The sequence below is a fragment of the Amblyomma maculatum genome, chromosome 9 (genome assembly GCF_055883805.1).
Source record: "Amblyomma maculatum isolate TAMU_Amacu chromosome 9, ASM5588380v1, whole genome shotgun sequence".
NCBI lineage: Eukaryota > Metazoa > Arthropoda > Arachnida > Ixodida > Ixodidae > Amblyomma > Amblyomma maculatum.
In genome coordinates, this window is record NC_139352.1 from 68,222,889 (window position 1) to 68,238,721 (window position 15,833).

At 49.6% G+C, this 15,833-nt stretch overlaps 1 protein-coding gene and 1 non-coding gene across 3 annotated transcripts in view; both read right to left on the reverse strand.

The window, feature by feature from the left end:
- The window catches only part of LOC146179302 (putative phosphatidate phosphatase), a 65,864-nt gene that overhangs the window by 11,275 nt on the left and 38,756 nt on the right, over nucleotides 1-15,833 (reverse strand). The gene's annotated exons all lie outside the window — the stretch shown is intronic.
- TRNAS-GGA (transfer RNA serine (anticodon GGA)) lies at nucleotides 10,748-10,821 on the reverse strand. Its single transcript has one exon. It is a non-coding gene; the product is annotated as a tRNA-Ser (tRNA).

Here is a 15,833-nt window from a genome sequence, read left to right on the forward strand (position 1 = left end):
CCATTTGGCAGGAGCCGGGAGAGTGGTGGTGGTGGTGGTAGTGGTTATTTATTGTATATACAAAAGGAAAGAAAAGATGTTTGCCAGCCCCGGTATCTGCTATCTGAAGCACCTGAACTGGGGCGGCGGAAATAAAGGGATAGAGAGGAAAAGGTAGAGGAAATCAATGAGGCGAGCGATAGGGAGAAAGAAAAGGGTAGGTAAAAATAAAAGAAATATATACTCTATGGTACAGTATACAGTAGTTTGCTTGAGGTCCACCCGCAAATGTCTTAGGTCAGTGAGTACTCGGCCCATCGGGCGGGCCTCCGCAATAGCTCTGCGTCCGGGCAACTGTTCACAACGCACGCAGTGGCGCACTGTACAAAACACCGACGGCTGTCGTGAGGTTGGAATCCAGTTGGAATCCAGAATACAGCTTTGTCAGTGTCACGGGTGCTTACACGTGCTCCGTTGCAGTGCCTATCACCAGCGCCCTCCTACATACTGAATACATCGTTGCAAATAACATACTCAAGTGCAAGTTCCTAGGCGCCACATTCACTGGGACTCAAGCTTTCCAGAGGAGAAATACAGCAGAGTTAAACACGAGCCCGTCTCAAACAGAGAGAAATAAACGACTTCCTCGGATGAAGTTTAATCCTTGCTTCTCCCTTGCCACGAATTCTTTTAAAACAAGCATTCAACCGGCAAAGTTTAAGACTACAAAAGAAGGTACAATGCTTCTCGGAAACTGATCGCCGACGGGCTAGAACAACGAGAGGTGAAATGCGAGACGTTTCCAAGAAACAGCGCAGTATTGCACGGGCTGTCCAGGTTTATTCTAAAGGCTCGCGACTCGTCCATAATTAAAGTTTCGCCGGCGAGCGGCGTGCTATACATCCTCGTGAGAAATCCCACACACGAACAGATGCGAAATCATCTGAATCCAGTTAGGCAAACCCGAGACGCGCAAGGAGATGGATGCACGCTATGCGACGCTCCTTGCATTTTCGTATCCAGGCAGCAATGAAGTTCGAAAAACCAAGTTGTTTTTTTTTTTAACCTTTTTTTGCTTCCAGAAAAACAGCGCCTCTAAGTCGAGATTGCTTCTAAATTAAACTACCGTGTGGAGACAAACTACGCGCGTCTCCTCCCATGACGAGTTAGAAAAGGGCCACTCCCACAACGCTGCGAGAAAGGTTTTCCGTTTCCTTTTTTGCTCGCCCGAATATGGAAGACAAGAGTTTCCGATACGACTTCCTGCTTCTTTCACAAAGCACAAGCCGACGTGATACGATGAACCACGAAGAGAAAGTTATGTGCTCAACTTAGCGAGGTACAGACAACAAAGTTTCGAACGTCTTCTTTGTAATGACATGCAATATATTAACAAGGCACGAAACACCGCATGGTTTAAGTTTGGAACTGCACAAACCGTATCAAGTCGAGCGTTTGCTATGACGTCAAAGTTCAGTTAAATCACGCCAGGCATACAAAAACTGCGATGCAGTTACTTCAGCGTTGTCGCCCCAGCTCTTGAGGCAGCTTATGCGGTGCGGTAAATTCAGAAGCTGAATGATATATTATGTGGCATTTTTATCACGACTCACGCGATCGACCTACACTGAATAGCGATGCCACAGTTGTCTTTCGGTTGCTGAAACTAAAACCGCCACCACGATCATCATAATCATCTTGACCCGCTGCAGGGCAAAGAACTCTTCCACATGAACCACATCCATCGACCAGGTCTTTTGCTAACTGCTTCCACTTATAATATCCGCAAAATTCCTGATCACATCCGCCCACCTGTCTTTCTGCCGCCCCTTGCAACGCTTGCTTTCCCTTAAAGGGCCACTGTCCAGGGAAGGCCCCTTTAAGAAAAGGAGCCCAGTGTTTCGATCAGGTACCGGAGATAGTCTGTGCAAAATTCTACAGCGACACGCGCGCCGCAAAGCATCGAAAATACAATTCAAAGCTCCCTCATGCTCTCATTTGAGAAGCCAGCTTCACCGCTTCCTGCGCTGGCCCGACGGGCCCCGATAATGACGTACGTACCGGGAACGACGTCCATTGGTCCGTCTCGCTGACTGACGGGAGAAGGATGGGTGTCTACCGCTCGCAGCGCGCTTTTCCCTCGACACGGCCAGACTGAATCCAGTGGCGCGCGCTCCCTCGACCGTTTTTTTTTTTTCGCGCTTGCGGAGAGCCACGCCCACCCTCCCGCCAAACGCGGAGGAGGAAGGGGAATTTGTATTGCGGAGGCTAGACGACCTCGGGCAGGAGAGTGAAAACCTTTGCGAGGGAACGGAAGGAGAGAGGCAGGATAGAATCGGGTGATTGCGGTGGCTGTAACTGCGTTATTAGTTACTCTTTTCAAAAACATTTTGCGGCCTTGCGTTCCAGGGGCGAAGTCTCACAGTCACCGGGGAAGAAAATATTTTCGACCGGAGGGTGGACAGTGGGCCTTTAAGTGGTACACGGTCTGTTGCCCATAGCGACCCTCCGTTACCCCCTCATGCACGCTTCCTTTCTTAATGTTACACCTGCCATGTTTCGTTCAAAGGCTGTCAGCGCTGTCCTCAATTCAGGTTGTACTCTTTTCGTTAGCATTCACGTTTCTAAACCATGGGCGAGTACCTGTAAGATACAGCTGTTATACATATACTCTCCTCTTGAGGTATACAGGTATACTAGTACCATTCGTGACCCGAGAATGCCATCATAATCGAATAGTTACTTCACTCTCGTAGTCCGGATCAGCAGTCACTACCTGTCCGAAGTTGGCGTTTCCTCACCACTTCCAGCGCCTCGTTACCTATTGTAGACTGGTGCTATACGTTACGCACAGGGTAAAGTGTCGGAACAACAACCCATCATCACCATCATCATCAGCCTGACTATAATACCCACTGCAGGGCGAATGCCTCTCCCATATTCCATTTAACCCGGTCCTGTGCTAGCTGCATTTGCCCTGCGAACTTCTTAACCTCATCCACCCACCTAGCTTCGCACTGTTTGATATGGATAGATACCAACTCGCCCAAATCGTTCTACTTCTATAAAAGCGGATCAATCCACCACGACCATCACTCCATCGCCGTTAACTCCACTGCCGTGTAACTGCATGAATGTACCTATATCTAGCTACGGATTAACTGCAGGTCTTCCCCATCACCTCACAAGAAGCTACGCTCGGAGGAAGCTACGCGCCCCTACAGAAGAGGTCAAACCGACTCCTTTCCCCAACATTACACGCTCAGTAGAGTGTTCCCAAACGATATACGAGCCCACCTGCCCCTGGTGCAGCGACCAAAAGCCTGCATTCTACCATATTTAGCGGTTATGCACGAGGCTACTGAACAGCTTTCACCTTTAAATGGCTTCCTTAGGCAGTGGCCCTTGACCAGAGGGAGGCACACTTGACCAGCAGGCAATACGAGATCCAGGGGGATCTCGTTCAGCAATGTCTGCCGGACAGCCTTAAGGCAAGTAGAAGCTTCTAACCACTACCCACTGAGTTCAAGTCCTAAAAGATTTTGTGGCCAATATTTTTTTTTAATTCTTTCCCCAAGACGCCTAAGCTCGTCGGAAGTGCTCCGGCCTTCTATGCACAACATTTACCGAGCCTATATAGGTCCCTTTCAAATTTTCGCTGGCCCCGCCACGAGAAAAACACGGATCAAACAGCGGCAAGCACCCTTCTGGGCTCCAATTACATAAAGAAAGAGAAATAAGGACGAGAGAGAGAGGGTGCGAAACGCAGAAAAATGATTGAAAGCTCAAACTGCCATCGCTACGTACACAGGGCGAGCACTAGAGCGCACCATGACACGTCTCCACGCGCAATTAACGCGGACGTTATAGTATACTCATGCGGGCGATGACGTTATAAGCATCGCCCCTTTCCAAGCATTGTGTATATGCTTTCTTTACAGTCGTACGATAAAAGAAGCCTACGCGATTTATACGAGGGAGAACAGAAGGGAGGGGTCAGCGGCTTCGTAAGGAGCTACAGAACGCAAACAGTTTCGCAATACCGTTCCCAGAAAGGTCCTTGAGGTCTTAAGGCGGCGCTTGTGTATGTGCTCGTTCGTTCAACGAACATCGCCGCAAGGACGCCGTTACATAAGCGGCATGCGCTGCGGGAAACTTAACGACCAAGGAAAACAGTAATAAACATACAGAGACGCTAAAATAACAGTACACCAATTAAAATGTCGGCTGCGACGACAAACGATAAACAACAACAAATAAAGTACTGCGGACCGCGTTCGATGTGTCCTGTAGTATACGCAGCTGCCCGTTCGCGATTGTTCATGAACACAAGGCTTTAGTTTGTTCAGCTCAGGTCACGCAAGGTCTTATAAGCTTTCTATGTTGTGGAACACGTGCGAGTGAAAATGACAATAGTTACATTGCCTAGCGCCATATATTTCATTTCATTTATTTTCTCCTTAAGGGTCCGAGGGCATTACATACGAGAAAGCGAATTAACATGGTTTATGAACATAGAAAAAGGTGAAGAGAAAAATACAACGCAAGCAAGCAAGAATAAGGAAAACGAAAAATACAGAAAACATGCAGAAATCCATCTAAATGAAATAACAGCAAACAAGCAGGAGCAAGAGAGGCAAAAATTACAGAAATATAGCTATGTTCTAACGCAGCGGCCGCAAAAATTAAATAAATTAATAAATAAAAATAAAAGAAACACACACAAGGCGCCCATGTACTGTGCGATGTCAGTGCACCGCTGTGGCGATCGACATTTCTGGAACCCTTTCCCTCCACTACGGCTCCTCTTTCTGTCTTTCCACTTTCACTCCCGCCTTTCTCCCTTCCCTTACGGCGCGATTCAGGTGTCCACAGAAACAAGTGTGACAGATACTCCGGCTTTCCCTTCCTTTGTTGTTATTATTATTATTATTATTATTATTATTATTGTTATTTACTACGGCCTCACTCATAGCCTGAGTCGGGAGGTCAAACTCCATAAGCCAATACGTTTTTTTTTTTTTTTTTCGTACTACTTCTTTCTGTTGGCGGACCTGGGATTGACGACTTTATGGAGGCGGGTCAAAGTATCAGCTCGAACAGGAAAATGTATTATGTCAGTTTTAATCCACGAAACTCTACGCATTGAAGGGGCTGATACAGCACCATAACCACTGTACTCCGTCTCAGAAGCTGTTTGCAGCACTGGGAAAGGCAGGGACGACTTAGCGCAATCAGGATCATAGGCACTAAAGTAATTGCACTCCTACGCACCTCTCGCGTCGGCGACGGTAGGAGCACAAATTATTCATTATAGCGCGCAGGGGCGAAATGTGTGCAGGAGAACAATTACTTATTACAGCGCGCACGATCCTGAATGGGCCGGGGCGCCCGTGCCCTTTCGCAGTGCTGTAAACAGCTTCTGAGATGGAGTGTGTTTCAAACACCGCTTCCATATATAGCGCACACACCTCGTGAAACGCCCCCACAATAACGAATTGGCCGCAAATAGGTCGTCGTGCCGTTTTGCACTGAAGCAGCGTACACGCTTCCCACGAGGCAAACACAGAGGAACCTGTCAGATACGTCAGGACCACTCTACGCACGCCGAAACGCTCCCTGGTCAGCGCGTGCAACGCACAACAAGCGCGTCGGCGGTTCAATTCATTACTATAATTGGTAACCACCCCTTGAGAGCTCCTTCTATTTCCGGTCCAAGCGCGTAGTGCTCCCAGAACGAGGCGTCGTCACCGGTGTACGTTACGCGCGTACCGTGCTACACGCAGCGATAGGCGTCCTAGCAGGACGACGTCAGCAGCGTTAACGCAGATCATCTAGCCAAAAGAAATCGCTCACGAGCGTGCATCCTTCTTCACGTAGTCGCCGAGGTGTCAACGCCACGGAGCCCGCACGTCGCCGTCGTTACGAAAACAGGGGACGCGGAGCCAGCTGCCGCAAATACGCGCCGCCCCTCACGCAACGGGCGATCGGCTATTCGCAGCTCGCTGAAAATAATGCGTACGGCAGCGACCCCAGCATGCGGCTGCAAAAGAACGCGCTCTAACAATGGAGTCGAGCTTACCATGGAAACGGTCCTTTTGACAATGCGCGCGTGAAAGCGCACTCTCTCGTTGAACAAAAAACACGAAGTGTGATGCCACTGATTCAATGAAATTCTCGCAATTCTTTCCCCTTGTTCACGGTGTAAATTTGTACAATGTAACGGGCTCTGAGTTACTTGCCCGATGCATTACCCCTAATTTCGTCTCTCATGATGTGACTTCTTGTGTATTCCTTTTTTTAATTTTTTTTTTTTTAAGCGAAAGCTTCCCTAGGCTAGCTGCGGTGCGTTTCGCGTACGCCGCAGCTTGACCTTCAACCGACCTTCAGCTGCGTACCTAACGGCGGGCGGCCGCCCGCTTATTCGCACGGTGTGGTGCACAGAGTGAACGGTGCTTCATTCTGCTGCTGCTGCTTCGCTTCTTCTACATCGCACACCTGCTTCTACTTCACACACCGGGCAAACTTCATTCGTACGGGTCTCAGCGGACGATCCGAGAGCCGCGGAGCGGCGCGCGTGACGTCGCCACTTAGCTATGCGCCTCACTGCGCATGCGTGGTGCTCTTCAGCTACTGCGCCGCGGCGGGGAATATAAGCCGCGGAGCAGCCGCTCGCTTTGCGAAGGCGTATGTATATACGCTGAGAATTGCGGCGAGTCTGTAGTCGGATGAGGAAACATCGCTTAGTGTGAGCACTAGCTGCGCTCGCCTACAAGCCGAATCTACACATCCTGTCGACATCGGTCGCCGTGAAGAAGCGGCACGTAGAAAAAATGAAGCCGAGATAGCTGAACGAGCGATGGAAACTCCCGAAGAGCGAGAAGAGGTAGTTGGAAAACGACGACGCAAGGCGGTGGAGAAGGTGCGACAAGAACAACAGAGAAATGATTCAGTCTCAACCACGACTATTGCTGCTTTCGCTCTAAATATCCTGGCTTAGAAGAGTTAAGGCCCGTTCACACTTGCGACTAGCAGCGGTCGCGCGACCGTTTTGGTCGAAAAGCGACAGTCGCAAATGGTCGCATCGGCCGAAAAGCGACTGTCGCGGGCCGATCGGGCACTGCTCGAATTTTCAGTCGCGCGACTACTAGTCGCAAACCATTTCACCAATCAGCGAGGTCCCGGAGTACTCGATCGCGCACCTTCTCAATGCAATTAAAGAATACTCCTACCTTTTCAACAAACGGCACCGCCGAATTCAAAGGCAGGGAGCAGGATATGGCCTGGGAGGAGTTTGAGAAATGGGTTTTTCACGCAGGCGCAACATTTTACATTGACACGTCGGCGTTCTCCTGGAAACACGAGAGCGCGGCATCCGCGCGAGCTCGCCTAAAAATGCTGAAGTGTCTGGCAAGCGGCGGTATACCGACGTTCGCTGTCATCGCCCAGCAGCTCTCCTACTCCCAACTCGTTCGGAACAAGAACAGAACGAGATGGCGACAGTCGCAAGTGTGAACATCGGTAGTGGCGAGCTCCTCTCCTCTGTCGCGCGACTACCAGTCGCGCGACCTCATCTAGTCGCAAGTGTGAATAGACCTTTAAGCGGTTGCTATTCTTTTCGTGCACTCCGTCGAAATGATCAGAACGGGCACTTGAATGTGACGCCGTGTGCTTTCAGCGGTGCCCACATCTTGCCCCTGAAGTAAAAACATGTCATGGCCGGGCGCGAAACTTCCTTTGCTTGCCCCGTCTTGGTAAACACAACCTGCGAATAGGAACAGTAGTGAAAGAACTGCGCGGGGAGTTGGAGCTGTCCAACTCCGAATTTATCAGCAGTCAACAAGTATTTTGATTCCCAAAGAAAAGCCAAAAGGCCAATAGGAAATCGAACTGCATTTTACCCATAACAAATTGCTGATTCATTGCTTGAGGCAGGTATGACACTTCCTGCCAAAAACGAGTCCTCCGTGAGCCTTATTGGTGACGGAGGGGGGGGGGGGGGGTGATATAACAATAACACAAGTATAACAGCCCAATGCGCTATGTCGTTTCTGTCACTCTTTTTTCAGCAACACGTTGTTGCTGCACGGAGGTGGGTAGTCGATCCTAGAACTGCCGACTCCGCCATCAAGCAGGGTAAGCGCCCCATTCTCGCATTACAGAAAGTTTAAAAATGTGGTAAACCACCTTAAACAAGAACAAAAACAAAGTGACGAAAACCATTCTGTCTGGCGTAAAAATCAGCCGCCCTTTTCTCAGCCCCATGTTCATGCGGAATAAAGTTGAATGGTAGTAGAGTAGTTATAGTAAGCCGTTTATAAAAACGAAAAGAAAAACACTACCACCACAATCCCAACTCCTCAACGTAAAAAAAGGAAAAAGTTCTTGCGAGTGCCACTCGTAACGTGGAGTGGTCACGGAACGAAAAGCACACAGGAGCCTGGCATCAACAAACAACTGGCCTCATCACATTCGCGCCGTTTATAGTCACTTCTTTTTGGTTGCGCCATTTCTAGCCCCTCGCAGGCTGCGTGTGGTGTGAGGTTCGTGCTGCTTGATGGCAAGAAGGGCGCCTTGCGTGGCCAAAAGGCCACGCCCGCCGCCCCGTTCGCGGCTCAAAGGCGACCGGCGCGAAAATGCGCCCCCATTCTCCTCAGATAAGACGCCCAAAGAAATCGCGAAGCGCGAACATTCAAGCACAAAATGAGAAAACCACTGCAGAAAAAAAAAAAAAAAAAGACAAGAAGGAGAGCGAAAACTCATATGCCGAAACGTCCTTCGCCGCGAAAGCGGACCAGGGGGAGGACAGCTCCGCGCCGCCGAGCTGAATACAGAAGGGAAATGGAGGGAGGACATCCAATGCCCCAAAGCGAGGGGGGAGGGGGTCGGCTCGAAATAGCATACGAGCTGGTACCACTGCCGCGCCTGCCCCCCTCTCTGTCCCAGCTGTTCCACCCTCTTTGCCCTCTCGCCGCCGGGGCTTGACGCACGCAAAACAAACGCATCGCCTCAACGAGAGCCCTAACGTTAAAAAAAACACGATTCGAACGGATCGAGCCATGGGGGTGCGCCGCCGCTTCGCCCTGCCGACAACGGGGCTTGTCCGGGGGAAGGAGAGTTCACGGACGCCGTATCTCACGTCGGGTCGACAAGCGCGGGCCGGCGGTCGGGCACCACGGCACCATCAGGCGATGCAATGCAGCGGCGGCACCGGCGTGTCGGTGCAACGCAGCGCGGGCCGGATGCTGTCGTGTGGCGGTGCCGAGCTACAGGATAGCCGTGCTGAGTGCGTATTTTGAGCAGCGCACCGAGACTTCACTTTAATACCTTAAAGACCCTCACTACGGTATTACATAAGGGGTGGGGCGCACAGAAATGAAAAACAGAATAGGTAACATATATGTGTAAGTAAGTTACACAAATACAATCTTTTCACTGCGCAAGTACACGTGTGATTTGTTCAAGAAATAAAGATGGACATGTGATAGCAGCAAGTTCTCGGGGAAGGCCGTTCCAGTCGTTGGCAGTCCGGGGAAAGAATGATGAAGAAAATGTAGCGGTGCGGGCGCGAGGTCGGGACACTTGCTGCTGATGACGCGACTTCATGGGCAGGGGCAATTAAGTAAATCGTTCGGCGTTTCGCTCTTCTCATCTCTAGGTACAAGCCCATAAAACGCCAAAAAAATTTGACGGAACGGTTTAAGGCCAGTCAAGTTGCAGTGCGCAACTCTTTCCTTAAATCCCCCATAAATTGTATGTTTATGGAAATAAAGGCAATTCAATTCAAATTGACCTTCAAGCTCAGCCAACGTCAATCAACTGGTGCATGACCACATCACTAACTGACCGCTTTAAAGTTACCCGTCGTAATTAATTACATTTACTTAGTTAATTGTCTCCTGTCGCATTTCAATAAAGTTAGCTTCCTCCCTCATTCTTTGCGTTGGCCTCTTTTTGACGACGCGCTTTAAGAAATGCTAGGTTTAAAAGCGAGACACCAACCACGAGATGATGGTGATGATGATGAACAACATTCAGAGAAGCTCGAAATTAGACGCTTGCAGAACCCAGAGCAGGTGTCGGGTCATAGTTGAGTTTGGACAAACAATCGCGATATCTGCGAGAGATGTTTGAGAGCCAGACTACGGTTACCATGCGGTACAAACTATGCGAACTGTCACACTTGATTACGAAGGTGGACGACTTGTGGTACGGTTGGTCGCTCCAACAGAACTGCTTAAACGAAGCACATAAATCGCCCATAAATCTCATTTGGCAATGATCACAACGCAGTTCCCCTATTCTGCTAAAGTTGGCGGGGAGAGCACGCGCGGCACAGATTTAGCAACAGATCACCTGCTTCAGCCAAGGAGCTGACGACTACGGTGCAGCTGACATCTTATACGGTTCATGTATTGTGGCCAGTAATTTCACGTCTCGCGTTCAGAAGTTTGAGCAGCACCACTTTCGAAACGGTTCGCTTTTGGAACCTAAACGCTTTGATAAATTGGTCGAAATGCAGTTAGATTCAGTTACACAAGTTCAAGAGCACAGACAGGGAGCCCAGCAACACGGCTCGGTATAAATGTTGTAGTCACGCGCTTTAAGGACACAGCTAAGTTTTCCTCCGGATCTTGCGGAGGAAATATGCTGAAGATGATGGTGTAATAAGGGAGTAATTACTTATTGCATCCACCCAAGCGCTGCCATACGGCTACAAAGGAAAGCTATACAGCTTTCTCAGAAACTTCGTGTTAAAGAAAAATTCATCCTGATCCGGGAATCGAACCCGGCACCACCGCCTTTCCGGGGCAGTCGCTCTACCGACTGAGCTAACCAGGACGGTCAGCAGATCAAATGGTAGGGCGAGAGCGAATTTATAACTCGAAGTGGGAATGGTGTTGGTCAAATATTTAGGGGAATCCCCCAAGGTGGAGTAGAATTTGTAATAAGGGAGTAATTACTCATTGAATCCACCCAAGCGCAGCTATACGGCTACAAAGGAAAGCTATACAGCTTTCTCAGAAACTTCATAGTCAAATAAATATTCCCATAGCTTTCCTTTGTAGCCGTATGGCTGCGCTTGGGTGGATGAAATGAGTAATTACTCCCTTATTACAAATTCTACTCCACCTTGGGGGATTCCCCTAAATATTTGACCAAGATGATGGTTTAGGATGCTTGACGTCTTATACAGGTTCGATGTTGCTCAATCACGTTACTCGAGGACACTTCCAGAAAGGTGAACTATATATTAACAACTAATAAACAGACCAAACAAAAGTACAACCAAAGAGAAAACATATTTACATTTAACTGACTCGTTGTCTAACCCGACGAAACCAGCCTCAGGATCTGTAAGTTTCAAGGAAAGTCAACGTCCGAGCCCCATCTAAGGAGGTGTCAACACTCGTAAACTCTCAACATGCAACAGAGACGGATGCAAACGAACGGTTATCCGACTCTCATCATGCACAGTAGTCGGATGTATACACCTGCACACGGATATGAACGCTGCCAGCGCAGCCACTGCCTCATTGAGAGCGCTTTGAAAAGCGGAACTGCAGACGGTAGACAATAGAGAGTTTTAGCACACCGTGATCCGCGATCCGCTACCGTGATCCGCCACCGCGCGTTCTACTGGGCATGCCCAGATCCCCCTTCACGCCGATAGATGGCGCCACATACTGGATGTCGGCACACAGACCTACCGCGTCGGGACCAATCAGCTTGAACGCCCGGCCCACGCGCGGTAAAGAGTCACGGTGGCGGATCGCGGATCACGGTAAGCTAAATCTCTCTAATAGAGAGATTTAGCCCACAGTGATCCGCGATCCGCTACCGTGATCCGCCACCACGCGTTCCACTGCACATGCCCAGATCAATTTGATTCCGATAGATGGCACCACATACAGGATGTCGGCACATAGACCTGCCGCATAGGAACCAATCAGCTTGTACCCCCCCCCCCCCCCCCACACACACACACACAAGCGGTAGAGGGTCACAGTGGCGGATCGCGGATCACGGTATCCTAAATCTCTCTAATGACGCGACACGGATTATAATGGCTCATCACCTCTCTCATACGCCTGCTTTTCAGTGAGTGCATACACAATGGGGTGCAACATGCCGTCTAAGCTACTAGAGGTTGCCCCATTCGATCACATCCGTATTCGCAGAATCCTCCGCTCTCCAACTGCCCGGACACAGCTCGGTAGCGACAGTCAAGTCCCTTCTCTGCTATTGTCCGTAGGGCAAAAAAGCACTGAAGGAGTTCCTTTTCTTCTTTCGGGAGCTCGGATGCGACAAACAGGTAGTAACGCCGGAACGTCACTGAAACTGGTGAGTTATTGAAAAACGACAGACGCTCGCAACCGAACTATGCTGCTAATCAAGACCTGTTCCACTATGGCATTTTCATGGCCCAATTAAATGCGAGGCCTTGACCACGAGGCGGCACGGCAAATGAAAATGCATATGCAAGAACGGAACAAGCGAAATGGCACCGAATGTAGATTCTCGGAAAAAATTTCCCCACCACTTAAACTAGTGCGTGGCGTACAATCTTTGTCAAAAGTGTAGAGCCCGGGGGGGGGGGGGGGGGGTCTGCTTTTGAGCCACTTCCTGGGGCTTGTAATGCATTTCCTGCGTTCCCGAATCTCTTGGTGGTAAGATTTTTTGCCCTACAATCTCCAATGGGAAGAACCTCAACAAAAGCTAAATTAGCACCACTACGGCTCAGAATCGGATCCCCTGGGCTCTAAACTTTTGACAAAGGCTGTACAAGTCAGCTCTATGGAAACTCAGCGCAGCTGATTTCCGAGCTGAAACTGGCTTCTTTTAAACAGGTAACGGACTTATACCCCAGTCAAGCGTGCAAGTTAAAGTGCACTTCCGCGGAGTGCACTTCGCAGCTTGAAAGAGACTTTACGCTACGCAGTGCTAAACGGGAAAGCGAAGTGCACTCGCATAAGCACTGGTTGGTACGAAACTAGCAACTGAAAAACATGTTTTAAAAAAGAAATTGGAACCTCCGGGCGCGAAGTTCAGGGAACTGCTTTTTAAAGTAGTAAAACATTAAAAAAATGCTTAAAATTTGACACCGCGCCATGATTCATAGACCCCTTATCAACGAACACCATGAACAATAACAACCGCCCCCTAACTGAAAATGGCGTAGCCGCAGTGGCGCACCACTCATGTGGAAGTTGCGTATGCGGTTACATCACGTTTTTATTTGATATTTTGTCCGTCGCTATTACAAAACATTTCATCACATGAAAATATGTACAAAACACGTAAAATCAACTTGTATACATATCTTATTACATAATACATTTGTGACGAAGAAATTTCTGCCGGCGAGGCTACGCGCTCAGCCCTCGAAGTCTGTTTTGCGAACGCACTCCGACCTGAGTGCACACTTTGGCAAGTGCACTTATGTTACGCTGTTTAGCAGCACTTTTCGTAAGTGACACTCGCCGTAAGTGCACTTTATTTTGCGCGCTTGACAGGGGTATTAGAAATGAATCATCAACCAGTCACAACAGTTAGCATACGGAATATATCCGCCAAATGTGAGATTTTGCCCAGTGGGCGACGAACAAATGCATAACAAATGCAGATAATTTGAAAACAGCTAAAACGAATGGCGCGAACTGGGTCACATAAGGCGTGCACATTAAAATTCGCTTAGTACAACAATTAGGAAAGAAATTCTATTTTTCGACTATTTCTCTTTTTTGGCAATATTTCTTTATTGCAGAAACGTATATGGCTGTCCCAGAAAGAGCGGAATGCGATACAATAACGACAGCAAAAGCAACACTGCAAGCCACACAATTAAACTCCCACGGTCCCCCCATGATGAAGCTGCAGGCACGCGCCGTTCCCAACGTTCACTCGCTTTCCACCACAGCGCCCCGCGAGAATAATTCGGTGCAGCCCCATAAAGGCTACGGCCACAGAAGACGAAGAGAGACAACCACCACGACTTCAAACAGCCAGCCGCCTGGCGAAACATCTCAACCGGTACCGCCACATTCCAAGAGCACATGGTAGCAGTTCAAATTTGCTTTACAGATTGACTGATACAAACGAAAATGCCTTGCTCGGCTTTTTCTGCACGCACTCAACAGTTTGGGTAACGCTAAGACCAAAACGAAGCAAAGTGTGCCAAGTTTCTACGACGTGCTTGCTCGGAATCAGTATGCGTTCCTACGAGGCCCTTTTTACTCCAGGCATGTTAAAATTTCCAAAATGGTACCACTCTCCGAGACGCCATGGCAGCTACGGAAGCAAAGACAGCGGTGCACGCAATTACGGAACGGTGTGGCAGTATTAGAGAGAGAGAGAGAGAGAGAGAGAGAGAGAGAGAGAGAGAGAGAGAGAGAGTTGTGCCTATGCTCCATGCCGTGCCCCACCATGCCACGGCCGCTCCCCTCGTCACCCTGCCTGCTCAAGCGAGTACACACGGCCGTTGGCAGCGGCAACCTTCCCCCCTCTCCCCACTCGCTGCATTGCCGGCGAAAACGATCGCTGCTCTGCTGCTGCTGCTGCTGTTTCCAAATTTCACCTCCACACCCGACCAGCAGAGCAGGGCGGCTTGATCACCCCTCTTTCCCCTCCTCCTCCCCCTCATCCGTTTTCCCACGGGTGCAAGCACTCCTTCCGAGAGCGGCGGCAACGGAGACGGCAATCTGCCGCCCAAACTGCGCCCAGCCATCTCACCCAGCAAGCCAGGGAGCGCAGAGAAGCAACAGCAACGACATCACAGCAGCACCAACCAAAACTACCACCCGACCCTGGCACACACACACGCACACAAATACGCCGCGCTCTCGCGAGAGTCTCCCAAGCGGCCCCACTTCGTCCGGTCGTTCTTCTTTCGCGATTGAACGACTCTGCGTGACGCAACGTGACCAGCACCAATCCTAGCCCCGGGGACCACCACCGGAGGAGCCGATCGTTTAATCCGGGCACACACACAACCCACTCCCACTTCGTGTCCCTCGCCCTCTATCTCAACAGCCTTCTTATCCTGGGTAACAACTGCTTGCACGCCAGAGTTGTGTTTATAGTACTTTTAACGGCACATCTTCCTGTTCCATCGCGACCGCCCGTTTCCCACGCATCTGCACTGAACGAAGCACAGCTTGCCTCTCGTTACGAAGACCGGCGATGTCATGACATTAATATTCGGAATAGCTCCAACGGCACCCACGAAGAAGGGCGTTATTATTATTATATACGTTGGTTTGTGGGGTTTAACGTCCCAAAGCAACTCAGGCTATGAGAGACGCCGTAGTGGAGGACTCCGGAAATTTCGACCACCTGGGGTTCTTTAACGTGCACTGACAACGCACAGCACACGGGCGCTTTGCTTTTCGCCTCCATCGAAAAGCTGCCGCCGAGGCCGGGATTCTACCCCGCGTCCTTGGGAACAGTAGTCGAGCGCCGTAACCACTGCGCCACCCCGGAGGGTATTATTATATACGTTGGACCTAAACAAGCCCAGGGGGGAGAAGTGAGAGAGAGAGAGAGAGAGAGAGAGATAGAGAGAGAGAGAGAGAGAGAGCAAAAACAAAAACAAAAACGAATTCAATAAAATCGCAAAACAACACCAAGGTAAAGTTTAAAAAAAAAAAGTATTTTGCACTGACCGATTACTAATCCTGAGTTGAGAACCGCAGCAATGCCAATACAAAAGAAAAATATATTAGTTGTGGTTTAGGTCTGGTTAACCCTAGTTGAATTGTGAAAGCAACTGCCGAAGCTTCTTTTGCCTGCTACATTATTCCCCTATCAGGCCCTATCCGTGTAAGGTGCTACATTTATGGGGACACTTAAGC